Consider the following 27,754-nt stretch of genomic DNA (forward strand, 5'->3'; position numbering starts at 1 on the left):
TCAGTCACTGGTGCCGTTAACAGGAGTGGACAGCTCCTCTGAGTTCCTCCACAGTTCCTCAACTTCACCATCTACCTGCAGGCCTGTGGGCTCTGCTGTGGTGACAGTGTCATCAGCCAAGGGCTCAGTGGAAGGCTCAGGCTCCTCTACACAGCCCTCAAAGTCTCTGTTACAAAAGGAATTGGCAAGTGACACAGGCAGCAGAATGAAAGTAAAATAACAAAAGTTTACTTCATCGATGGGGACCAATCACACCTAATGGCACTGCCCTGATCGACCCAGTACTGGACTACAACTTCTGCTTTTATAGGGTTTTACAGCCTTCATCTCGTTCAGGTGGCTACATTTCATTTTCACAGTTCCCTTTGCTGATGTTCAAAACATGGTGGAGAAGCGGTTGAATCTCAACTGCAATGTAGCAGGTCTTTGGCAGGGGAGGTTACCTTTAAAATTCATTTAGTTATCTATTCTAGCCTGGGGGAAGGGGGTATGTCTGGCCAGCAAAGTTCACAATGTTTTTTATCATTTACAAAACTTTATAATGAGACTAGATACCTGGGTGCCTGTTGATTCTAAAGTAAAGCAAACCGTCAAAAGTTATTTTACATTGTGACATTTCATAGGGTTTTTATTTATTTATGTATTGCTATTAAAGTGTTCTCTATCATCTCCTGTATAATTTTAGGCCACATTTTCTTCCAGGCATATCTCAATGTCCACATTGGTCCAGGATTTCCCCACCTAGGAAGGACCAACATTCAAGTTGTAATTCAAGACTTTGGTCATATGTTAAAACTAAACTTCTGGGGCCCGGGATTTAGATCAGTGGTTCGGTGGTCTGCCTTGCAAGTGCAAGGACCCGAGTTCAATCCCCTGTACCAAAAACAAACAAACAAACAAACAAAAAAACTAAACTTCTGGTCATAACCCAAGTTTTTTGTATGTGAGGCTAGTCCTAACTCAAAGGTCCACTGTATGTATTCTTTGTTCCTATAACTGAATAACTAAGAGATGCTTAAAATCATTGTCTTTGAATTTCCTACTGATTCACACCTAACAAGACCACAAGGCAGAGGGTGAATTTAAAATAGTTTAGTTTAACTTTCAAGTCTGCCTCTCAACCCAAATCCCCATTGTGGAAAGTTCTGGGCCCAGATCATGAACTCTGTTTAGAACACAAAACCCAGCCCTGGGACACACAGCCACTGACATTTGCCATGGTGGCCAGGTTCCCCTGTCCATACCATTGTAGGTAAGACAGTTTAAATTTGTGTGCCTCTCCAAGGAAGAGGTAGGTTGCCCTAGTTTACGATTTATGTACCGGCCTTATTTTCTGCCTGCCTTTTAATTTCCTGTATTTGTTCTCCTTTACCCTATTGCTCCCTGATTTTATTTTTGTAAATCAGATATTCATTCCTCACATTCTGCAAACCAGCTGTTTCATTCCAGGTAGTTGTCACCTGGTTTAGGTGGTCCTGTACGAAGGTGTGTATTTTCGTGTGACTATTAATGGGGACTTCATGTTTATTGTTTTGTTTTTGAACAAGACAGAGTTAACCAAAATAAACAAATCAATACAAGCAAAAGATAATAGCTATCACAATATGTGACAAAGGCCCCTTATTTTCCTAACAATTCCCATTCATCTAACCTTGCCACTTGCATGCGTTTATTCTTAACAGGTGGCAGGATTACTTTGCATATATTATTTAATTTAATCTTCACCATAATCCATTTTGCAGGCAAATCAGAATTTAAAACCCAGGGACTTTCATTTACTCATCAATTAAACAAAATTTTATGGAGTATTTCCTATGTACACGACACTGTTGTGGACACTGGGGATAGCTACTTGTAAACCTGAACCCAAGAGTTTCCATCCTAGGGGAGAAGCAAACAGTAATCAAAAAGCAAAGCACGTGTGCCCTGCCTGTGACACGACACCAAGCAGAGGCACACAAGTGCTGGAAAAACCAGGAAAAGGGAGCAAAGGAGAGGTCGGGTAGGTTGGCCAAGTGGCCCAGGAAAGCATCTTGGAGGAGGGAGCAGGGAGCAGGAAGCTGAAGGAGAGGAGGGGTGCAGGTGTAGGCTGCCGAGGAAATGGAGCCCTGGAGAGAAGCAGGGGTCCCTGGCTCTGTGTACCCCCGCATCTCACCAACTCTAACTAGACAAGACTCTACGTCCACATGAGTTTTCCCCTTCAGACCATTTGGTTTTTTAATAAAACCCACGTGTTCGCATCTCCACTTGCAGGTCACACCTACATGCACAGGTCTCCAGAGGTCTTTCCGAGGCTCTAAGGGGGCCGGGTGGAAGACAGGAAGTCTGGACACCACCCATGCGCGACCCACACCAACTCTGCTGTCCCCTCAGCTCTCCGGTTTCCGACTCTGAAAGAGAGTCACCCTGCTGATCCTCTACGGCCTTTTCTGGCTCCGACCTTTTCTCTGAGCTGGGCTGGCCTGGGTGCACGCAGGGGAGGTGATGGCTCCAGGGAGCAGTGTCCTCCAGGAGGGTTTTGAGGCGCCCGCCCACTCTGCACAGGCCAGAGCTGGCCTGAGCCGGGACGCCCTGGGTGACTGCCTCGCCGATCCCTTCCCTGGCTAAAATACTCCTCCCAGTGGACAAAACACATTACTACAGCTTTCTTTGTTCCATGCCGATCCTTCCTCCGGTTCTGGGCCCTGGGCCTGCAGGCTGGGCGAAGAGCCCGGTGCTCCTGGCCTTGGGTTTTAAGCTCCGATCGGCTCAGGCTCCTCAGCGGGGCCCAGGCCTCTTCCTCTATACTCTCTCCGGTGGTTTCGGAGTCTTCCTGCCTCCCCGACACCAGGAAGCTGCTAAACAGAAGCAAAGAAAAAGAGACCAACGCCTGGCTGAAACCCAGCCTGCGACCTCCACACCCAATAGGAACCCAGGTTTTGACAGATGTCACTGCCTTGGGGAGGCCTTGATGTAGACAGGGGCTGCTGTGCTGTGCTCTTACAGACTATGCCTCTTCTGTTCTCTGTGTCTACAAGAGGGAGAGAGAGAGAAACTAGTATTTTCAATGTTTACTCTGGGTCCCCCTCTGGGCTCCTTACATTTTCTATGTCGTTTCAATTTCATCAAACTGGGTCTTATTCCTTCCATTTTACAGAAGAGGAAACTGAGGTTCAAGGACAGAGTAAGTCACCCAAGTCACACTGCTGGCAGTGTTAGCAGTGAGATTTGCCCCTGGTTATGTCTGCTATGAGCCCAGACTGCTTTGCTTTTAAGGCCAGTTTGTCCTGTCTCCATGGAAAAAGTTGGGTTACATGGAAGTTACAGGACAAGAAAAGAAAGGAAACCAGCTATTTTCATAGGAGAGAGAGAGAGAGAGAGAGAGAGAGAGAGAGACAGACAGACAGAGAGAGAGAGAAGAAAAGAGAGGAAGTAAAGGAGGGAAGAAGGAAAAAAGAGAGGGAGGCAAGAAGGAAAATTAGAAATTTAGTTCCAAACAAATGGTAGACAAGAACAGATGGAAAGATTAAAGTTACTTTGTCTTGGAGATAGAGGAAGAATAAAGGCTTCTCAAGGATAGCAGAAAGGCAGGAAAAAAGAAACAGCCAAAAGATGGAGGGAAAGTGAGGCGAGGAAAGGAAGGGACGAGGACACAAGAAGAATTAAGATGTGCTGTGGACATGTGCCGTCTCTGCGTGCCAAGTGTAATCATTATGTGATGCAAACCTGTTGTAATCATAATAATAGTAAAAGCTTGTAACAAAGTGTCCACCTGGAGGGTGCAGCCAGCAGACAGGCGGTCATACCTTCTTCCTGATGCCTGGGTGGGAATCCTCGGAACCTGCCAATCTCTTATTTTATGTAGGAAAGGAGACCTCCAGGTGTGAGAGGAAACCAAGGACCTGGAGATGGGGAGATTCGCCTGGGTTCCCCGGTGAGTAAAGGTGATCACGGGACACTTGAGACAGCCAGGAGGGGCGGAGCGAGGGGAGGACACAAGAATGGGAGCAGGGGTGGGCCAGAGTCGGGGCACAGCCTCTAAGAGGAGGAGACGGCAAAGCAAAGATGCCTAGAGCCCCGCCCACCTATTTGGAAAGCAGGTGCCCTGACTGTACAATCCTATGTGTGTGGCGTTTTAACCACTAAGCATGGGGCTTGGCTACAGCTGCCATAGGAAGCCATGCAGAGGGTAAGACAGTGAACTGACTCCTTCTGTCCTGTTGTGGCTGTTTTACCCGTACCGATACTCAGCTCTTCATGCAGGGCCAGTCTTCTCACCAGTGGCTGAGAGAAGAGTCCCGCACAATGCAGGAGACCTTTCGCATGCCTACCTCCTTGGTCCCCTCCTGCAGGAGCTGAGAGGGGCAGGGCGTTGGGCCAGTCTCCTCCGGCCACCCAGGCTCTCCCAGAGGGAGACAGCTGGTCAGCAGCCCGACCCTCGGGCTTGGAATAGTATAATCTAAGAGAAAATGATTTTCAAGTTTTTAGATTGATACTATTCCAGATTGTGTTTTAATGTTTATTTTAATATCATTCCCAATTAACAATCAGTGTACATGGAATAAGGGTACGTTTTAATTTGCCAATTTATAAATGATTCATTCTGGCTAACGGAAATAATTAGGCAGGAGAAAGATGTCAACAAATGATTAAATAGCTTATTGGATTTGGGAAATATATATATGTATATATATATGAAATAAAGATTCCATTTTTAAAATTTTTATTTTCAAAATTCTGGTATAACTGACCTATAGTAAGTTCTGCATATTTATGTTATAATATTTGATACATATTGACAAGTGCAAACCTCCACAAAACTTTCAAAATTGTGAATATATCCATGCCCACAAATTTCTTGAGTCCATTTATACTTCATCTTCCTTTCCTTTCTGTCTCCTCCCCTGTCCCCCGTCCCTAGTCAGACTCTGATCCCTTTTCTTATTAGTTTCATTTTCTAGAATTTTATGTAAATGGAATTGTACATTATGCATCATTTTGGGCTTCTTTCACCCAGGATAATTATTTTGAGAGCCAATCATGTTGCAGCATATATTAATAGTCTAGCATTTTAACACTAGCCAGAATTATGCTATGTCAGCATACACAATTTGTTTATCCTTTCCCCACTTGGAACTTTGTATTTTCATGCATAAAGCTGCTATGAGCCCTACATTTATACCTGATTCATTTTTGTTCCTACGACGTTCAGGATCAAAGTTACTGTCATCATCCCTGTCATTATTATTTTACATATGGCGATACTTTTTCTTTTTTTTTTTTACCATTTCTTACAATGAAGGTCGATCTGCACTGCACTTCCTCTGCATGGTTGTTAAAAGCTGGTTATCAGTGCGTATATGGATACATATGTATTTCTGAACTGATTTGTTCCTGTGATCCGTTTATCTTTTAAATGTCAGTGCCACACAGTCTTGAATACTGTAGCTTTGAAAGCCATGAAATCAGGTGTTAGCTCTCCCACTTTGCTCTTTTTTCCCAGATTTCTTTGGATGTTGTAGGTCTTTCACACTTCACGTCAGCTCTAGAATCAGTCATTCTAAAAACCGGTCTGTTAGGATTGGCATGTTATTGAAGCTACCAATCAGTTTAGGTGAATCTTCTGAAACATTAACAAACTATTATCCCTCTGAGTTAAGTCTTCCTTAATTTCTTTCAGCAATGCTTTGTAGATTTCACTATACAGGTCTGCACATCATTTGTCAGATTTATCTGGATTTCATATTTTTATGCTATTAAAGATAATGAATTATAAAGTTTGATTTCCACTTGATTGTTGATAATATATAGAAATGCAATTGATTTATATATATTGATCTTGGATCCTGTAAAATTACTAAGCTCACTTATTAGTTGTAGGAGCTTTTTTTGTAGATTCCATTGGGTTTTCAGCATAGACAGTCCCATCATTTGCAAATAGAGAACCTATTATTTCTTCTCCTGAAATTCAGAAACTGTTTTGCTGCCTTATTGCACCCCCTAGAACCTCTCGTACGAGACTGAAGAGATGCGTTGAGGGACAGTAAACATTCTTGCCTGATTCCTGGTATCAAGAGAAGAGAGTTCAGTCTCTTCACTATTAAGTACGGTGGTAGCTATAGATTTTTAATAGATGTCCATTAGGTTAAGGATCTCACTTTTCATTTTTGGCTGAGAGATTTTTATCATCAATGTGTACTGAAGTGTCTTTGTTTAAAACGTGTTTCTTTTGCTTTTACTTTTGAAAAACTTTTCTCCTGGTTAAAGTAGTAAAAGTCTTAGCCTAACAGTTTTTTTACTCTGTTCTTTTCATTATCTTAAAATCATTGCTCTACTATCACTTTGTCATATTGTATTCTACAAATATTGCTGTGATCCTTAATATTTGTTCCACTGCAGCTAACTTTTCTCCCTCCTCCACCCTGGCTATTTTCAATATTTTCTTTTCTTTTCTTTTGTAAGAAAGGGTATTTATTATTTACACCACTGAAATAGTCCTGTAAGAACAATATACACCACGTTTATTTAGAAGGATCGATTCCTTTTGAATATAACAAGTGTAGAAAGCAATACTGTCGTATTTTTAATTGTAATTTTTTATTGGAAAACAATATGCAACTTGGAATGGATGTGAAGGAAATTGTGCCATAAGCAGATTTTTTTTAAAGTGGCTAAGCAAAGTTTTAAAAGCAAGCAACAATAAAGGAAAATGTTTCTAGAACAAGACCAGCAGTACCAAAAAAAAAAATAGTGTACAAGTACCTGGCTAATACACCAATTTTGCAATAGTACAACTTGTAAGTGCATATTGTTGACTTTCCATAGTCCACACAGAATTATAACTTCACACTTCAACAACAACATCCTGACAATTCCTAAGAAAACTACTTTTAAAAAGGCATAACCCAGATGTATTCCCTCATTTGACCAACTTCATTTAAGTTCGGATGTGCAGAAGGCATTAGATATATCCAGAGTAAGCCACATGCAACATGTTACTTGACCAATTTTCTAAAATAAGATTTCAGGACAGTGACAGTAAGATAAGGGAAGAAAACACAGAGGAATGAAGTCCTAATTGCTATACATGCATATTTATATTGTGCATATATTACTATACATGCGCAAAACTGTATTCACCTTACATATCTTTAGGCATAAGCATTTCAAATAATATATGTTGTTTTTAATCTTATGGCTAAATATTTTCACACAGCATTAGTACTTAAGACACACAGCGTTAGTACTTAAGATATAGCTGGAACAGAACCAAAACCATATTGTTCATGCGTTTTAGGATTGAACTGGTGATATGTCTCATTTTAAAATGCATTGTCTTTAACTGTTTTTATGTCAAGTTTTAGGCAGAAGTGCTTCCAGTTAGTCACTAAACAGAAGTGCACTCTTGTTCCTTCGTATTATTCCTCAGTCTTCTGTTTTCTATTTCGCATACTATAATATCACTGTTTTTACTTAAAGAACACAAATACACACACACACACACACACAGATCAAACTGAGACAGCTAAGAATTTAGAGATAGAACTTGTGGAGTAGAGAAATTTTGTCTGTGCCAAAGGAATAAAAAATATTGGTAATTTTAAGCATAGTAACCTAAGTTCTTTACTCAAAAACTTGTTCATTTGCTTTAAAGGGAAAAACCCTAGTTTCAAGATGGGTTTGTTTTTAGACTTAGGGAGTTGATAATGTGAGACAAGAACACAAGATATAATTTGTTTCTAAAGCCATAAAATGACACTGGTGACTATGCATTTTTCTCCATTTTTTCTTTTTTCTTTCTTTTTTTGTGGAAAAACACCTCTGTAATCAATGGCAGAGAAAATATTTTTCAAGAATAACAGTATACTTGTATAGGGGGAAAGTGATTTAAAAAAAAAACATGTTGCTATGATCTTCAAACAATATAAAATTGAATTTACAAAAACTGGAAGACCAGGAGTAAGCAGTCTGGCATTTGCTTCAGTGTCCAGCACTATCATGACTTCTAGCATAAAAGCAAAAAGATTATGGATCTCAAGCATCTTCAGTAATTACCAGGATTAACTTATAACTGTTGTCCATGCTTCTTTGAGAGATACCTTTCCCTATATTTGTGATTTAGCTCCAAAAAGCCATCTAATTTGCTCTCTGTTTGAGGTACTGAGATAACTGTAAAAGTTCTTTGTCTTTGGTTTGAGCTTTGGGTTTTTCTTGCTCTTGTTTTTCTAGGAGTCAAAGATTCATCATTAGATTGTTTATTTGATCTCGCTCTGTTTTCCTAGTGTGGGTATTCGGTGCTATGAATTTTCCAAGTAGAACTGCTTTCATTGTGTTAAATAGATTCCTGTATGTTGTATTGGCATTTTCATTTATTTGTAAAAATTGTCTGATTTCTTCCTTAATTTCCTCTGTGATCCATTGATTGTTCAGGAGAGTGTTGTTCAATTTCCATGTGTTTGTGAAGTTCCTATGGTTTCTTGTGCTAGTGATCTCCAGCTTGATTGCACTGTGATCTGATAATATACAGGGAATAACTTCAATTCTTTTGCATTTATTCAAACCTGTTCTGTGAGTTAGTATGTGATCTATCTTGGAGAATGACCCATGTACAGCTGAAAAGAATGTATATTCTGATTTTGTGGGGTGGGACACTCTATAAACATTTATTAAGTCCATGCTTTCAAAAGCTTGGTTCAACTCTGGTATTTCATTGTTGACTTTTGGCCTAGATAATCTGTCTATTTGTGAAAGTGGAGTATTTAGATACCCCACTACAATTGTATTAGTGCTTATTTGGTTTTTCATGTTCCTTAATATGTCTTTTATATAGTTGGGGGCATTAGTATTTGGTGCATATATGTTTATGATTGTGATCTCTTCCTCTTGAATTGCTCCCTTTACAAGGATGTAGTGGCCTTCTTTGTCTCTTTTAATCAGTTTTGGTTTGAAATTTACTTTGTCTGTGAATAAGATTGCTACTCCTGCTTTTTTCTGGGCTCCTGTCACATGGAGAATTGTTTTCCATCCTTTCACTTTCAGTCTATGGGCTTATTTTTTCAGTAGGTGTGTTTCTTGTATACAGCATCTTGCTGGATTTTGCTTCTTAATCCATTCTGCCAGTCTGTTTCTCTTGATTGGTGAGTTGAGGCCATTGAAATTATAAAGATAAGAGCAGAAATCAATACAATGGAAACTAAGAAAACAATACAAAAAAATAAATGAATCAAAGAGTTGGTTCTTTGAAAGAATAAATAAAATTGATAAACCCTTAGCTAATCTTATAAAAAGAAAGGGAAAGAAAAGCCTCAGATCCATGCAATTAGGAATGAAAAAGGTGAAGTCACAACAGATCCAACAGAAATTCAGAGGATAATCAATACCTACTTTAAGAACCTGTACTCTAACAAAATAGAAAACACAGAAGAAATGGAAAGATTTCTAGATACTTATGAATTACCAAAGTTGAATGAAGAAGATAAAAACATTTTAAATACCCCAATCACAATTAGTGAAATTGAAAATATAATTAAAAATTTACCAACAAAGAAAGCCCAGGTCCTGATGGATTCACAGCTGAATTATACAAGACATTTAGAGAAGAACTACTGCCATTACTCTTCAAACTTTTCAATGAAATTGAAAGGGAAGCAATACTTCTGAACTCATTCCTGGAAGCAAGCATCACTTTGATTCCCAAACCAGGGAAAGACACAACTAAAAAAGAGAACTACAGGCCAATCTCTTTAATGAATATAGATACAAAAATCCTTAATAAGATATTAGCAAACAGAATTCAGAGGATCACCAAGAAGATCATACATCCTGACCAAGTCTGATTTATTTCAGGGATGCAAGGATGGTTCAACATACGTAAGTCAATAAATATAATACACTACATTAACAGAGTTAAGGACAAAAATCATATGATCCTCTCGATAGATGCAGAAAAAGCATCTGACAAAATCCAACACCCATTCATGATGAAAACCCTGCAAAAATTGGAATAGATGGTCTATATCTCAACTTAATAAAGGCTATCTATGAAAAACCAACAGCCAACATCATATTAAATGGCCAAAAACTGACAACCTTCACACTAAAATCAGGAACAAGACAAGGATGCCCACCATCACCACTCCTCTTCAATATACTTCTGGAAACATTAACCATAGCAATTAGACAAGAGAAAGAAATTAAAGCAATAAAGATAGGAAAAGAAGAAGTTAAATTGTCCTTATTTGCTGATGATATGATATTCTACACTGAAGACCCAAAAAACTCTACCAAAAGACTTCTAGACTTAATTGACACTTCTAGCAGAGTAGCTGGATACAAGGTCAACACCCAAAAATCAATAGCCTTCTTGTACACAAATAACAGAGTCACTGAGAGAGAAATTAGGGAAACAATTCCTTTCACAATAGCATCCAAAAAAGTGAAGTATATGGAAATCAGTCTAACTAAAGAAGCAAAAGACCTCTACACTGAGAACTACAGTACTCTGAAAAAAGAGATCGAGGCGGATATAAGAAAATCGAAAGATAGCCCCTGCTCCTGGATAGAAGAATCAACATTGTGAAAATGGCCATACTACCAAAACTGTTATACAGATTCAATGCAATGCCAATCGAAATTCCAACACTATATTTCATAGAACTAGAAAAAAGAATACAAAAATTCATTTGGAACCAGAATAGACCTAGAATAGCAAAAGCCATCCTAGGCAACAGAGACATGGCAGTTGGTATAACAATTCCCAATTTGAAGCTATACTACAAAGCCACTGTGATAAAAACAGCATGGTACTGGCAAAGAAACAGATCTGAGGATCAGTGGAACAGATTGGAAGACACAAAAACAACTCCAGATGTACTCAGCTACGTCATCTTTGACAAAGGAGCTGACCGTCCTCAGTGGAGGAAAGATAGCCTCTTTAATAAATGGTGTTGGAAAAACTGGATTTCAACCTGCCAAAGATTAAAACTGGACCCTTATCTTTAACCATGAACTAAATTAAAATCCAAGTGGTTTAAGGATCTAAACATTAAAACAGAAACACTAAACTTGCTGGAAGATAAGTTAGGTAGAACTCTTGAAGATATTGGCATAGGAAAAGACTTTTTGAACAAATCCTCAGTAGCATGGGAACTAGCAGAAAGGATCAACAACTGGGATCTCATCTTATTAAAAAGCTTCTGCACTGCAAAAGAAACCATCAACAGAACTAAGAGACAACCTACAATGTGGGAAAAACTTTTTACCATCTGCTCCTCAGACAAAGGACTACTATCAAGAATATATAAAGAACTCAAAACAATCAGCCCCCCCAAATATAAAGACCCAATTCAAAAATGGGCATCTGAAATGAACAGACATTTCTCAGACAAAGAAGTAAAAGCAGCAGTAAATACATGAAAAAATGTTTCACATCACTGGTCATTTGAGAGATGCAGATGAAAACAACACTGAGATTCCACCTCACTCCATAAAGAATGGCTGCTATCAAGAAATGAATCAATAACAAATGGTGGCAGGGTTGCGGGGAGAAAGGAACCCTTCTCCGCTGTTGGTGGGAGTGCAGACTTGTGCAACCACTCTGGAAATCAATATGGAGATACCTCAAAGAGCTGGGACTAGAGGTTCCATTTGACCCAGCCATCCCTCTGCTGGGTATCTTTCCAAAAGAATCATATCACAATGATATATGCACACCAATGTTTATAGCGGCACAGTTTGTAATGGCTAAAACTTGGACACAGCCCATTTGCCCATCAGTTGGAAACTGGATAAAGAAGATGTGGTTTTTCTATAAAATGGAATACTACTCAGCCATAAAGAATGAGAAATTAGATTCATTCATAGGAAAATGGATACATATTGACGATATACTCTTAAGTGAAATAAATAAGCCACACATGTGTAAACACTGAATAGTTTCTCTGTTGTGAAAAATTATAATAGTACATAAGATCCTAATGATATAATTGACCATGTGAAATAGAAAGAAAAGGGCTAAAGGTATAGGGAAAATGGGAAGGGTAGGGGAAAGGTAATAAGGGAAAGGAAAAAATATGACAAAATGAAAAAATGGAAATAAAGTGTTTGTAAATGGGGAGGGAAGGAGGGGGTGAAGGGAGGGCACAGACAAAAGGGAAAAAATGAGAACCAAGACCTGTCATGTAAAGGTACAAGATCCCAATAATGAACGTAATTGTACTGTATACCTTAAATGTACCAATAAACTCAATTTTAAAAAAAAGTTCTTTGTCTTTATCTTGATTTTGGTGTGCTTCCATAAAAGGCCTTATCTTCAGTCCATTCTGGGGATTCACTAGAAAATTTCCCCCTATGTCATCAAACATACTGGTCTTTTTCATGCTGTCTAACTCAGAAAACTTTCCCCAAATAACACCAAGAGGCTTTAACATGTATCAGTCTTCTCCTTGGGGTATTGACTGGCAGCACTGTCCAACATGAAGGTAATCTTATAATTTGCACTTATGCTCGCTCCTAGATCCTTGATTTTAGTTTCGATCTACTTCATTTTTGTTGCAGACCAAATAACAGTGTCATAATCTTCATATGCAGATGTTAGAAATTCATGAAATTATGGTCGCTTTAATTCTACCCCAGTCTCTGCACACGACCTACCATCAAACAATGTGTAACAGCATCTAGTACCAACAGCTTTGTTCCTTCCCTGGGAGGAGTCAGTACTTCCACTTTGCATTCTTTGAGTCTGCGAGAAATTTTCAACAGATTTTTCTTCCCTGTTTTCTACTTCAACTATTTCATCTTCGATATCAAGTTATTAACAACATCATCATTCTCTTCAGGGTGTGGATCTAAGACATCTTCCAAGCTCTCCTCACGAGTTCCCATCATCACAATTTTAGTATTTGAGAGCTCCAAGCTTAACATCATTTTCCGAAGGTTTGCCTGAGATTTCTATGCCAAAGCTGTAGGAAGCAAACATCAACTCTCAGAGGAATAAGAAATCTTACTGGTGGTGTTCTCAAGTGTCCTTGCACATTATCATTTCTACCACTAAATCGATTAACAAAAATTCCTTTTACTTTGAGTCCAGGTAATTTCTGGCATTCTACCAGCACTCCAGTAAGGGTCTTGAGAAACTCTGAGAACTAGCACAGTGTCATCCTCCGAAAGGGTGGTCACTGAATATTCCTGTCCACCCCACTTTACAGTGAATGGGAGAGCGATTCTTGAAGCATTGAAGAGGCAGCTTTCCTTCAGAACAAAATATCTGGAGCATGGTGGAACCAGCTACAGTAGTTTTGAACAATTGGATTATTACATGCCCTGTTTTATTTATTTTGTGTGTGTGTGTGTGTGTGTGTGTGTGTGTGTGTGCTTGAGGACTGTTGAACTTCTTGTATCTGTCTGTTCACATTTTTCGTCAGATCTATTAACTGGCCTTAAAAAGTCAAGGATAATACCATTTTTCTGTCTCCCCCACTACTAAGAATCACGATTAAACATATTTTAAGTCTCATGGAGTTGTCTCACTAATATTCCTTTCATTTTCTAAAATTATTTGTCCTCTTTTTATTTTATTTTGAATAGTTTCTATTAATATGTCTTCAAGTTTGCTAGTATTTTTTTAACATATGATTTGTTAATATCACCTATGTACTTTTCATCTTGGACATTATGATTTTCATCTCTCAAAGTCAGATTTGAGTTTTTTAAAAAAATATCTTTCTCATCTTTTTAAGTTGTTGAACATGTGGAATGCAAATGCAATGTCTGTTTTAATATCTTTGCTAATTCTAACATCTGTGTAACTTCCGGTCATTTTCAGTTATTACTATTGTTCTCATCATAGGTCACATTTATTCGCTTCCCTTGATGCCTGAAAATACTTTATTGGATCCCAGACCTTGTGAATGTTACTTTATTTGTGCTGTATTTTAAAATTTTTTGTTGCTCTTCTTGATCTTTACTCTGAAATGCAGTTATTTGAATTATTTTGATCCATTAACAGCTAACATTTAAGTTTTTGTTTTGTTTTGCAGAACCAGAGCAGCACATAAACTAAAACTAATTATTCTCTGCTATTGAGGCAAGGCACTTCTGAAACTGCCCAGTGTCCTGTGAACCGATATTCTTCAGTTTGATTGAAGGAGGGTGGCACCATTAATGTCTCTGTGTGAGCACTGGGTAATATTTCTCTTGTCCAACCGTTGGATTGGATTGGATTGGATTGAGGGAACTATAGTCCGCTATAGTTCTCTTAAAACACATGCCCTGACATCGGTACTTTGTTAATAACTTGAAGGCAACCCTCTGCACATCTTCACTGTTGTCTGTATGAGGAGTTTTCCTCCCTGATACTCTGGCCTGCAAACTTCAGCCACCCTGTCTCCCTGAACCCCAACTCCATCTGCTCAATCCAGGGACTCTGCTGTGGTATTCCCCAGGAGCTCTCTCCTGGCTGCATGCAGGGCCAACTGCACAGTATAAATCACTTGCTTCTTGCCTCCCAGGGATCGTGCTCTTTCATTATCTAGTGCACAGTGTCTTTAAAACTGTTGTGTCCAGTATTTGGCTTTTATTTATTTATTATTTAGTTTTGTTTGTTTCAGATAAGAGGATAAATTTGTTTTTGTTTCTCCATTTTAGCTAGAGGTAAAAGTCTTAGAAAACTGATATTTAGGATCTTAATCCATTCTGACTACCACAGCAGAATCCCATAAACAACATGGCTTATAAGCAACAGAAATTCATGCTATGGAATGTGGGGATTCCAAGTGAGGTGACAGTGGATTTGTATTGTACAAGTAGTCCAATGTAGATATGGGTAATCTTTTCCTTCCTAATAACTGAAGGCCAAATATATCATAATTATGATCATATTTTTCAACTCTGACTTTAGATGTTTTGGAGACACCTGGATTGTAAACTAGAATTTGAGTCAGGTAAGTTAAACTAACAAGGTCAAAAAGCTGACTCTCAAATGAATCTTCAGAACTAATACTATGTGCTTCTTCTGGTATTTCAGCTCCAGGTCCTTGTACTTCTTGCCTTCCTAAAACAGTGTGTGATAGGCACAAATTAGACAACATGATGACTGAGAATAAAGAGAACAGTGATCTCTGCGGTGGTTGAAACCACTGTGGCCATTGAGTGACAGTCTGAGTGCCGAGCCAGAAGCTGGCCCAGATGACACCCTAGGGTCCACATGGACCAGCAGTTTTAAGTGACAAGATATTTAAGTAGTACTTTAGGTACTTATCTAAAAACGAAGTGGAGAAAGACTCCGTGGTGCTATTAACATCATGAACCCTTGGGACATGTTCACAGCTGCACAGCTGAGGAGCGCTGGGATCAGTCATTTGGATGACTGTGGATGGGTCACAGCACTCACCACGGGCCGAGCACTGTGCTCAGCGCTCCACGGGCGACCGTGACCGTGCATCTTCTAAGAATGCGCTGCGACACGGTCACTGTCATTATCGCAGTCTGTAGATAAGAAACTGGGACACAGTGGAGTTTCCTCCCTCAGTATCACACGTGATAAGGGGTAAAGCTGGGGCTTGAGCAGCTGAGATGCTGGCTCCGGAGTGTGGGTCATTGAGCACTGGGACATATGCCTCTGCAGAATGCTTGGGGAAAAATTCTTCTTTGAATGATGACTTGTGGCTTCAGAGCTATAAATCAGTCTAAATGTCAGATTTTTAGCACAGGTCTCTATATTTCACACCGAAATTTAGTCTTGGGAAATATCATTGCAAAGTATCACTTAGAATTCTGAGACTTGAGTAGACGGCTAGATCAGTGGATCACAATCAGAGGTGATCTTATCCTCCAGGCTACACTTGGCAATGTCTGGAAATATCTTTGGTGCTCACCACTCAATGGGAGTTGGTTGGGTGTGAATGTTGGTTGGTTCCTAATGGATAAATGAGAGAGGTGCACTAAACATTTTACAACGTACAAGACAGCTTCCCACAAGAAAGAATCATTCAAAACAGAGATGTCAGTAATGCGAAGGATGAAAAATTCTGGACTAAACTGAAACAGCTCATGTTGTGCTCATTGACCTCTCTTCAGACACTGCTCAGGGCTTTGCTGAACCCTGTGACTTGAGTGCTGCAAATCCCAGTCCTTAGCTTAGAATCTGCAGGATATGTGACAAAGCTTCTTTGTTTGGTACTGGAGTATGTGGCTCTGGCCCCAGCTGTGGAGCTTGTTGCTCTTTATAACTCTGTCTCCTTGCCTCATGAGTTAACAGGTAAGTTTAGAATGCAAAGAACACTCTATCCTTAACTATTCCAAGACAAGTATTTAAAACTTGCCTGGTTCTTTCATCTTTCTTGAGTTGTACTATAATAGCCCCCTGGTCCCTATTTCTTCATATCCTATTGTTAGATCTTTGTTAGTAGAGCTCATTCCCTGGCAAAATTCCCTGATTATCGTCCTCAGCACACAATCGGCCCACTAAGCTGAGGTGTGAAGCTTCTGTGAGATGGTGTCCTTTGGGCAATGTTCTCAAGTGCTTGGAGAATAGGACACCAGACCAAAGTAAGGCACGAGGTGGGTCCTCCGGTGTCGGTGCAGTGGCCCCCTGAGGCCTGCAGGCCGTCATCAGCAGGAGTGATGTCGTCCACATTACTACTTCAGCAGTGCTCCAGGAAGAGCCACCGTTCCTTGCGATGTGCGGTCTGGGTTCATAATATCCAGAAACATCTTTTTGCCATTTCTTTCCAAGGCAAAGAGACAGCTAATCCTTCCCCTGATTCATAACTAAAGCCAGCTTCCAATGTGGTGAGGCTTCAAGATGTGAGCAAAGGGGCCTCCTTGCCCTAAATCCTCCCCTACCTGTTTGCTGTGCCAACACATTCCGACACATTTAGTAAGGCTTGCTATCATTTCACTTCTATAGAGGAGAACACAAATTCGGGAAGTTAAGTGACTTTTCTAGGTGACGCAACTAACAAGCTAGATTATCGATGTCTATATATTTCAACTTCCCCTTCCTTTGCCAGGATATTTACAAGAAATGTCTCGACATTACTAAGTACTGGGGGAGTCAAATTGTCTAAATGTCCGAGCAACAAACAAGCCAACATGGAACTTCTAGACATGAAAAATAAAATAGCAGAAATTAAAAGCAGACTAGGCATCAGGGAAGAACAGATCAGTGAAACAGAAGAAATAGCAATTATATGGTCTAACAGATACAAAAAATAACAAAGCGATCTGTAGTGATGTGTGAGACAGTGTCAAGTAGCCTACCGTGCATATAACTGGAATCTCTGAAGAAGTTAGGGAACCTGGTGGGTCATAAAAACTTTAACAATACACCTAAACAATTTCCAGATTCGATGAAAGCTATAAGCCCACACATCTAAGAAATTTAACAAACCCCTAGCAGAGAAGGGCTAAAATGAAAACTAGTAAGGCAAATAGTAATGAAATTTCTGGAAAGAAATACCAAGAGCAGCCAGACAACATATTTTATATACAGAGGAAAAAAAATATGACTGCATCTTCCTAGAAACTATGCACGCAAGCAAAAAACAACTAGAGAAAGGGGAATTTTAAAAATAACCTGTCAAACTAGCAATCTAAGTTTTTGATCTGAGAGGAAATATCTTTCAAAAGTAAAAAAGAAAATGAGGAAAACAAACAGATTAAAAAGAGTCCTGAATAAAGTTGTAATGTTCATCATCTTGATTTTGGTAAAGGAGATGGTATACATATGCACTCGTGGATAATTGTACTTTTTGTGCAGCTTACCATGGGCTCATTAGACACCAAAAATGCCAAACAAATGATTAATTAAAAGGAGAAATTAAGCCATTTCAGACAAATGAAACTTGGCAAATTTATGATCCTTAAGTCCGCATCACAAGAAATGTGAAAGGAAATTTTCTAGTAAGAAGCAAAATGTCTTAGTTACTTTTTCATTGCTGACACTAAAATACCCAACACCCACAGTTGAAGAGGGAAGGGTTTATGTGGCTCACCGTTGTACAGATTTAAGTCCATAATCAGCTGGCTCCAAGGCAGGGTGGAGGGCAGACAGGCGTCACAGAAGAGAAACAACATGGTGCTCATAAGGTAGCAAAAGGAACAAAAGACCTTCATAGTGTCTTTCTGGCCTTTTTATCTTAGTCAGACTACTTAAGGAGGGTAGCACTTATACCCTTAATCCCAGGGCCTAACCCCACCATGAATCAATCACACACTCTAGATTCAGCCACCTCCAAAATAGCTATGACCACATGAGGCTTTGGGGGACGTCTAGACACAAGCCGTAACAGAAAATGATACCAGATGAAGATTTGAAGCATAATCAAGATATTAGTATTTTCTGAGGTATCTGGTATATATGACTGTTTTAAGCAACAAACACAAATTTATTGTAGTAAATATAGCATAACTAAAAGTATAATGTGTGATAACAACAGTACAAAGGAAGGATGGCAGAAATGGAGGTGTATTGTTGTAGGGTTCTTGCACTTTATGAGAAATAACAGTATATAAAAATATAAAGAACAGGCCTACAATAGCAAAAGCAATACTAGGCAATAAAGACAAGGCAGGGGGTATCATAATCCCCAACTTGAAACTATACTACAAAGCTACTGTAAGAAAAACAGTATAGTACTGGCAAAGAAACAGACCTATGGATCAGTGGAACAGATTAGAAGATGCAGAAACAACTCCAGGCACACTCAGCCACCTCATCTTTGACAAAGGAGCCAAACACCCTTACTGAATGAAAGATAGCCTCTTAATATATGGTGCTAAAAAAATTGGGTTTCAACTTGCCAAAGATGAAAACTAGACCAATATCTCTCACCACGCACTAAACTAAAATTGAAATGGATCAAAGATCTAAATATTAAAACAGAAACACTAAACCGCCTGGAAGAGAGATTAGGTAGAACGCTTGAAGACATTGGTGTAGGAAAAGATTTCATGAACAAAACCTCAGTCACAAGTTAACTAGCACAGAGAATCAACAAATGAGATCTCACCTTATTAAAAAGCTTCTGCACAGCAAGAGAAGCCACCAACCGAGTGAAAAGACAGCCCCACTGTTCCTAAGACAAGATCTACTATCTAGAATATATAAAGAACTTTTAAAACATCAGACCTCCCAAATTTAAAGATCCAATCCAAAAATGGGCACCTAAAATGAACAGGCATTTCCCAGACAAAGAAGTAGAAATAGCAAATAAAATAAACATATGAAAAAATGTTCAACATCACTGGTCATTTAAGAGATGCAAATGAAAACACTGCTGAGATTTTATCTCACTCCAGAAAGAATGGCTGCTATCAAGAAATTTAGCTCAGTGGCTAAGTGCCTCATAAGCACAAGGTCCTGAATTCATTCCCTGGTACCAAAAAAAAGAAAGAAGTCAGCTAATAACAAATGCTGGAGGGATTGTGGGGGGGGGAGGAACCCTTCTCCTCTGTTGCTGGGAGTGTAGACTTGTGCAACTACTGTGGAAATCAGTATGGCAATATCTGGGTACACTGGACCTCAACAGAGCGACGCTTTGAATGACAGGTATAAGGGATAGCTGCTATTTTCCTTTTCTCTCTTTCCCCTTTCTTTAATAGCTTTCTATCTCTAGCCATGTCCCTCCAGAGGATTTTGCCCAAAATGGAAAATATGTCCCTTTATCTAAGGTGACAGATCCAAAGAGAGACACAGCCCAAGATGTCCCAAAATCCTCCCTTTGAGGTTTTCAATTGGACACGGCAAGTCGGGGGATGTTTTTCCTTTCTGTAACGACTACGCTTAAATAAAATGACGCTAGCCCCTCTAGAGGAAGGTAACAGAATCCACACAAAACAGAAGCAGAGATCAGAGAAGGAAGAGGGAGATTTGGAGATTTTGGTTTCAGCTGTCTTCAGATCAGCAAGCCATGTCCTGCCTGAGATTGGTGCATGAGCCAATCAAGTCTTTCATTGTTTAACCTGGGTCAAACTTTTTTCTGTCTGTTCACACCAAAGATTTGTCAACAAACAGTGCATTATGCTCAGGATTTTAACATGTTATATTTTATGCCTGAAAAAAGGAATTTGTGTGTAAAAGAGCAAAGGGCAGGGGATTCCAGCCTCTTGCAGTCAGATGTCCTGCTCTTGGGAGAAATTAAATTCTGGTCTTTTACCTCGTCACAGGGGGACACTCTTTCACCTGAGATATGCACTGGGGAGCTCTGAGGTCACCAGGGCCAGAGGTTCACAAATGGGACTCCTGAGCTGCTGGCTTCCACAGAAGAGTGTCCAGGAGTGCTAAGGGCCCTACAGAATGTCCAGGTTCTCCAGCCTCTCCAGCTCCAGCGGTGGCAGTGCAACCGCCGGCAGCAAGGCACCTGAAATCATCTTGGCTAGTAAATCGGTGCATCGCATTTATTTATGCTACCATCTGACGTATCGTGCACACTGCAAGGAAACTATTTTCTTATGAAATAAAACCCCAGAATTCCCCAGAAAGCCAGCAGAGAATGCTTGAAGAAGAATCAACCTGGGAAGGAGAGAGGACTGAAAAAGAATTCTTGGAAACTGATTCCCTGAGTTTCCTCTCCTACTTTCCACTTAAAAAGCAGGCTCAACAGTGGACAAAACCAGTTCCCTACGTTCTTCACACCACAGCTGAGACAACATGACATTTCCCAAAATAAAAAAAAAAAAAATCAGCTGAATACTAAGGGAGAACAAAAAGGAAATAATAGCAGGTAATACAAATAGCAAGTTTCCAGAGCACTGGTTTCTGATCCTAAGGTAACCACATGATGGTCTTAAGGATGGTGTTGCAACTTGGGTTATGATTGCTGCCAATATTCACAACCTATCCCTTCCCACGGAGGGTGTTGGTGACAAGCCTGCCCACATGACTTGAGTTGTCCAGTGGTACATTAGTGGACGGAGGCCTTAAATGTCTTTACATAGCTTGACGTTGGCAGACAGTGATCCGCCGATGAGAAGAGCAAGCTTAGCACTTCCCCTCCAGGCTGGCCCAGCATATGTGGGACAGAACAAAATCCAACCTGAAGCCAGTTGTCCCTCCGCAGGCCTATAGCCAGAAACACTGGCTTCCAACCAGTCCATGCTCGGTGGGCTGAACTGCAGAGAACCTGAAGACCTGAGTGTGGTGGTGACCGCTGGGAGTTGGCTGCTGTTTCTCAGCATTATGGTGGTGAAAGCTGACGGATACAGATGGGGTAGTGTCTCGAGTCCTGCCTAAAATTCCTTCCTTGGAGCAAGTGCTGCCCACCCTGCCTACTACTCAGGTGCCGTGTTAGGACGTTTGCCCTTGTTTCTACTGAGCTGACAGCTGAGTGGAGCACAGCACCCTGCTGAAACAGAAGTTCTCAGTCATACTCAGAAAAAAGACTGCCTCCTGACCCACCCCTATGGAGTAAAGCAGTGCCATAAATAGTACAGCAGTAGAGTATATAGCACAGGAGGGTGTGTCGTCTTGTATGCATCATTTGGTACAGGTCTGAAGCAGACCACAGTTAATACGGCGCGGACCCAGCCCCGGCCCTCCTGCTGCCATCTGTGCCCTCCCGGCAGCTCAGAGTGCTCACCCTTGCCTTTCTGCAGAGTTAGTTCCACCTGCCCTTTGGCGCTCACATCAGTAGCCATATTCTCACTGGCCTTCCCAGATTGGATCAAGTCCCCCACTAGTGACTCCCATGAATCTTTTGCTTCTTTGCAGCACTTTCACATTTATTCACAGGAATATCTGCCGAGTCTATCGGTCTGGCAGACGGCACGCCCTGTGAGAGCAAGGATGTGCTCTGGGTTGGCTGTTTACCACTGTGCACTCAGTGTCCAGCACCTGTTCTGGAACTTGGAGCTGCTGCCTTCATAGGCATCTACGAAGCGGATAAAGCTCCTGTCTCTCTCTATGCCTCAGAGCTGCGCCTTTCCCAGGCCATCGTTTCATTTCTTGGAGTTAGCTTGTTTCCTCTCTTATCCTCCAGCTCATGAGATCATAAGGTTCTGGCCACAATTGCAGAGTCCCTTCTGGAGACCCCCAAGGTCCCTAGTGCAGAAATAGAAATGGAATCTTGCCTATAAAATATCTGATATTTGAATTTATCTTTAAAATAGCTTATATCTGCATCTTGGATGTGAGGGCTGGTCTCACTCGATTAACAAAGTGGGAGACTGAGGCACATTTTTCACCCAGATTTACTCAGCTGGCTGTTGGCAGGTGTTAGAGCCATTGACAAGAAATTGGTTCTGCTCCTTTTTGTTGTTATGGTGGCATAAATTGTTTTCCTCTTCAAAAATATGACTTTGGCGCCAAACACCATTGGTCTGAAACCCCCTTCCCTGGCGGTAGAGGTCTATGAGTGAATAAGGGCAGCTTGGGAGCCGTCCACTAGCCAGGTGTTTGGAAGCAGCTGCCACTTTCCTTTCTTTGTTTTGTTTTTTTTTCCACCCACGCTGGTTTTAACCCTCATCTATGAAGGCCACTTTGTCCGGGACAGGGAGATAATTTGGTCTCGCGTCTGTTTGGCGGCTCCCTGATTGCCAGCTGAGCCTGATTACACAGTCTGCGTGCCTGTCCCAGGACAGGTGTGCTGCTCCAGCTGTGCCCCGGCCTCTTAGGGTCCCACTCTCGGCACCTGGTGGGAGTGCAGTTCCCACAGCAGCCCCTCACCAGCAGCCCAGCTTCCGGCTCAGCGTGGACACCACTTGAGCCCCCTTTGTCTTTCCCGCCGGGGATCCTAGTGACTGGACCAGGCTCTGTCTCTCTCCAGATCTCAGCTTTGCCCCTTCCAAAGGCCATCCACGGCTTTACTGTGGGGCTCCTGTTTCTGACCATCTCTAAAATCATCAACACCCACGCATGAGTCCGACACATTTGCTTAAAACCTGTGCACCAGCAACTTTAGATATAGGTCGAGTAAGATGAAATTTTGACCCCAGGAATTCTCAGAATAGAAATAGAGATGGACGTGTGGTGTGCAGGGACAGATAAACAAGGGTGGTTCTAACAGTGGGAATCCAGAAGAGGCCATTTTCTCAGAGAAACGGTGGCGGGTGGTTCTTGCAGGTTTCGTAGTAAATGTGCCATCCTGGTGGGGCCTTAAGGAGAATAAGTGGGATTTACCATTATGGTTAACTGCCCTATGGAAACGTGAAAGCCTAAGGTGTGTGAGTTTCAGGGAACAGCATGAGTAATCATGTTCCTGGTAGGCAGAGAATGGCAAGGGACCGGAAATACCTGGAAGATACTCTGTGAAGGCACATGGAAGGGGGAGCGGAAGATGAGACTGGGAAATAGAGTGGCAATCAAAGGATAAGGGGTGTTTTATGACAATGAGGCCACCTCAAGGCAGGCAGAATGGCGAAGAAGACCAGTTATAGGCATCGGCACCTGTGTGAACTCATGTTCTCCGGGGAGATGTCACTTTTAAAAGACAGATTGAATATTTTTCCTGGGAAGTAAAACATGTACCCTAAAGAAGCCAAAGGAGATTGCCTAGAGAAGATCCTTTCACAAAGGAAATTAGGGGTGGATTGTGAACACTGTCAAATGCAAGGCTGTAGCTGACACCATTGAGCTTTGCAGTGCCGAAGTACTTGACATAGATTTGAGCAAACCCTTAGGACACCCTGAGGAAGCAGATGTTATGCTTGCTCTCCCAGTTGCTCATTGAAGAAAGTACCTAAGATGATGGTTATTTGGGAAGTAGTTCAATTTGAAGCTAATTGGTCTGATTTTAGGAACCATGCAGTTAACCTTTATTTATTTGGGAGCATTTGGGAGACAGAGTCCTAAATTAAGGAGTGTTGATTTCATTCAGGCAGTGGGGAGCCCCAGAGGACTTGAACACAGGGTGGATCAAATCTGCGGCCAATGACCACTCTTCCTAGAGCCAACAAGAAAGGTAGAAAACGTGGTTGCAAAACTTTCAGGGCATCACTTGGAACAGTGAGTCTGAGTTGAGCCCCTGGGAGGCCCAGATGATGGGGTCTGAGAAAGGCTTTGTGCTAACTGTGCATGAAAGGAGCCATGCTGCATGGCGTGGCAGGACTCTGAGAACAAAGTGCTTCCTTACATTCCCATGGCACCAGGGACAACAAATGGCCTTCCACAGGTCCCCATGGTGCACACTGTACTTTCCCATCATCCCTGACCTCCAATCCACCCTTAGCAGGAAAACCTGCAATATCCAACTCAGAGATTCTGACTGCAGTGCCCTAGATGGAGCACTCTGAGGACAGCCTCGTAAACCTGGGGTGGAAAGAGCCTTCTTCTAGCCAGTCTAGCCCAAACACCTAAAATGACACGTTTCTCAACAAGCAGGGGTGAACCCTGCTGGGGTTAATAACACTGCGGTGCATTTTCAGCATTTTGGCTGCAGGAGGGTCCTTTCTTTCCCGTGCTAGAGGAATCACCCTAGATTCACCATCTCAGGGCTTTCCAGCCTGTAAACTCTTTGTTCTTTCCGGGCTACCTTTCCAGGAAAACCTCAGGGTTTCATCTGGGCTCTTCCTGGTCCTACAAATCCTCCGTAATGAACAGCCATCTGCAGGTTCATTTTTATGCAGCTCCCCTCCCCCTTCAGATTGGTCATAAAAATATTAAACAGGGCTAAACCCAGTTCTGACCCCTGCTGCACCCTGCTGCCAGCCACCCTTGGGACAGGCTGCCTTTTATCACAGGCTTTTTTTCCTTGCAGTTGTTTGTCCAATTTACAGTCATCTGCCTGTCCCTGCTAGTCCATCTGAACTCTCGTGAAAATAAAAATGTTGAGAGCTACCCAAGCTTTGTTAGTGAAAGTTCAAATTCATGGCCTTTTTTTTTCTTCATCAGAAAGCTGTAGGGGTAAAAAGTGAAGAGCACCAAATGTGCACCTTCACCTGGGGTCACCTGGATAGTTCATTTTCAGCAGAATCTTTGGAACAGTGTTTCAGGGGTTAATGATCACTAATAATGAATAAATGTTTCACTCTCTTTTAGATCCCTGACTCAAACGGGATATTGTGTGGCTTGGTTGTTTGGATGTAAATAAAGAGATCTAATTTGTGGATCACAGCAAACTCCAAGACATGTTTGGTGGTAGAACTACACCCTCCAGCAAGGCTTTCTCTTTTGACAGAAGCCTAACCCCAGGTTTAGGATTGCGAAGAAGAGAGAGGCCAGGTTGACTTCTTTGTTTTCATTGGGGAGCTTTCGTTCTTCTGGAAGCCCATGGAGGAAAAGGAGCACCTTGCACCCTGCAGCTTGGGTTCCATCTGAAGGTACAGGTGTGCTGTGAGGTAGGAGAGCCAGCTGCTCCTGGTCTCAATTGTCTTTTCTCTCCTGATACACAAGTTCTTGGCAGCAAAAGCTCAGGTTCACCTAGTCATCACAAGACTTTCCAGCGGGAGGAGGGCCTCTGCATTGCTGCAGGACCCTCATCATAATAATGAGGATGAACCGAGACTGAACAGCAAATAATGATCTAACAAATAGGATAGATCACTTCCCAGTCCACAGCTCACACAAAAGAGACCACGTCAAAGGGTTGCTTAGCCTCCAGACCAACTCACCAGGATTAGCTCACCAGGAGGGAACACCCTCAACGCCTTTCAAAAGACTCTTTGTCTTTCTCTCTAAATATCCAAAAGCCCTTATACTTTCACAAGGATTGTAAAGAGAAACCTTCAATATTTGATGTGATTTTTAATTTTTTGTGACTTTTTTAAAACCAGGAATGCTATGTATCAAATAAGATCACTCAGCCTAGATACTTAATCATAATTTCCCTATCACAGCCAAACAAAAGAGTTTGAAATAACAGAAACTCCATCATTCTCAATGTCTTCTGCACTCTCTCGTATAGAAAAAATACAATAAAAGTAAAAAGGATGCCTTTGTTTTTCATCATGAGCGTGTTTGCACTCTTACGGTATTATTATACATAATGAAGGAATTCCATACAAAATGTAATTTAAATATAGTGCATAGATAGCTTATTTATTTCCTACACGTGCTGTTTCCGGGTGTTCCATGTTGCACAGAAACATATTTTTGCGAATGCATTTCTAAAATCATATCCACATGTAATTCTGCCAGTTAGCAGTCTGTTCTCATTGATATGGTGATGCTGGCCTTCAGCTTGGCTTTCTTTGTATCTCAGCCCAGGGGTCTCAGTGGAAGTGGGGTGGGAGCTGTCCTGCTTCAAGTCCCCAAGCCCAGGTTGTGTTTGTGTATAGGGAGAGTTAATGAGAACAGAATGGCTATCTTCCCCTGCTTCCCCAACCCCATCTGTTCAAACAAAAGACTGAAAGGGAAAGAGAGCCGAGACCCTGCTGGCCAAGGGGGGAGGAATAATAACACATATCCTTGGGCAACATTTCAGCCCATGTAACCCTTTTATAGTGTGCTTAAGCTTTTATTCAGACAAAGGAAGTCAGGCCAATGTAGTTTCCATTTCTAAAAAATTATTTCAAGAACACACCAGGCCCAAAGGCTTAGTTTTGTTCTGTTTTTTTTAATGACTGCATTTGTAAGTGTAGATTGGAAAATGGAAAATAAGAAAGGGAAGGAAAAAAGCAATTTGACTGTACTGAAATACACTGAGTAACCCACCTGTGCGGGCAGTGGTAGAAGACTAATTTCACTTACTTCGTGTGAAACTCAAGACCCAAGTAATTTAGCAATGGTATACGAAAAGACCAAGAGAAGATCCTTCTTCTGCTTCCTAAAGAGAGCCCATGAAAGTGCTGACATTGCTAGAGGTGGACAAGGAAACCAGTTGCCTATGGTCCCTCAGATTCAGTGACGTGTGCACAAAAGAGCTAGCCAGTCAGGTCAGAATAACTCTCCCTGGGGTAGTTCACTGAGGTTGACTGGCTCCTAGAGGTGACTCCTAGATTCCTGGTGGATGCCCTGAGGGTTTTTTTCCTATTTCATGATGCTCTCATACATGTTGCTGTTCATCAAGGCAGAGAAGAAAAAAAATGTCCTGGCTACAATTGTGCGAAATTTAAATGGGAGCTATTAAATACTCCAAAGGAGGGAAAAGTTAATTTGCTGTCAAATCATTAATTTTCTTTAATCTGCATCATAAAACATATTTTAAGTCAGTTATTGTGATAGATGTGTTGCCATCACACACATATAGCTTTATCATTTTTTGGAAAAATGTGTGAAATGAATTCTCCTCCCTCCTTTGAATCAACTCTGATGAGCTATCTCCTGTGACAAGAAGGCTAAGAAATGAAGAAGAGCTCGTCAGTGGAGATCGCTGAGGAGATTCAATGGTCACTGTGTATCTGGAAAAGGAATAGAGTTGGCTTTGGGGACTATTTTACAAAGGATGAAAAACCATGAGAAAGGAAAGGGAAGTTAAAAAAGCAAATGTGAACTTTACTAAGTGACATCTTTGGATCTCCTGGAAATTGGGAGAGTCCGGGAAATTCCATGAAGAAATGTTGATGGAGGTCAACTGAGAGATGACTTCTAGAGTCCCAGGGGACCATAACATGCTGAGGCAGAGGGTGGCGCCTTCCCCGGAAGTCATCAGCTGGGCCACAAGAGCAAAGGGGCTCTTAACTCCAGGGAGGCACAGCCTCCTAGAAAGGGGGAAATACTCTGAATCGGGGTGGGGGGAGCTTGGGAGTTCAGTAAAACCCAAGTTTCACACATCTTGACTCTCTTGGCAGAACATCTCCCTGGACATGTTTATTTTCACTGTGTTGTCAACTTTCAGTTATTTATGCAAATAGAAGAGAAAACCAGAAGAAGATAGCCCAAAGTGGTGATTGAGCAAACTAC

The 27,754-nt window shown here is 41.3% G+C and overlaps 1 pseudogene; it reads right to left on the reverse strand.

Annotated features, from left to right (window-relative positions):
* LOC104867031 lies at positions 1 to 20,349 on the reverse strand (annotated as a pseudogene).
* Positions 20,350 to 27,754: the final 7,405 nt, after the last annotated feature.

This window comes from Fukomys damarensis, unplaced genomic scaffold (genome assembly GCF_012274545.1).
Source record: "Fukomys damarensis isolate Sample0158 unplaced genomic scaffold, DMR_v1.0_HiC HiC_scaffold_33, whole genome shotgun sequence".
NCBI classification, from domain to species: domain Eukaryota; kingdom Metazoa; phylum Chordata; class Mammalia; order Rodentia; family Bathyergidae; genus Fukomys; species Fukomys damarensis.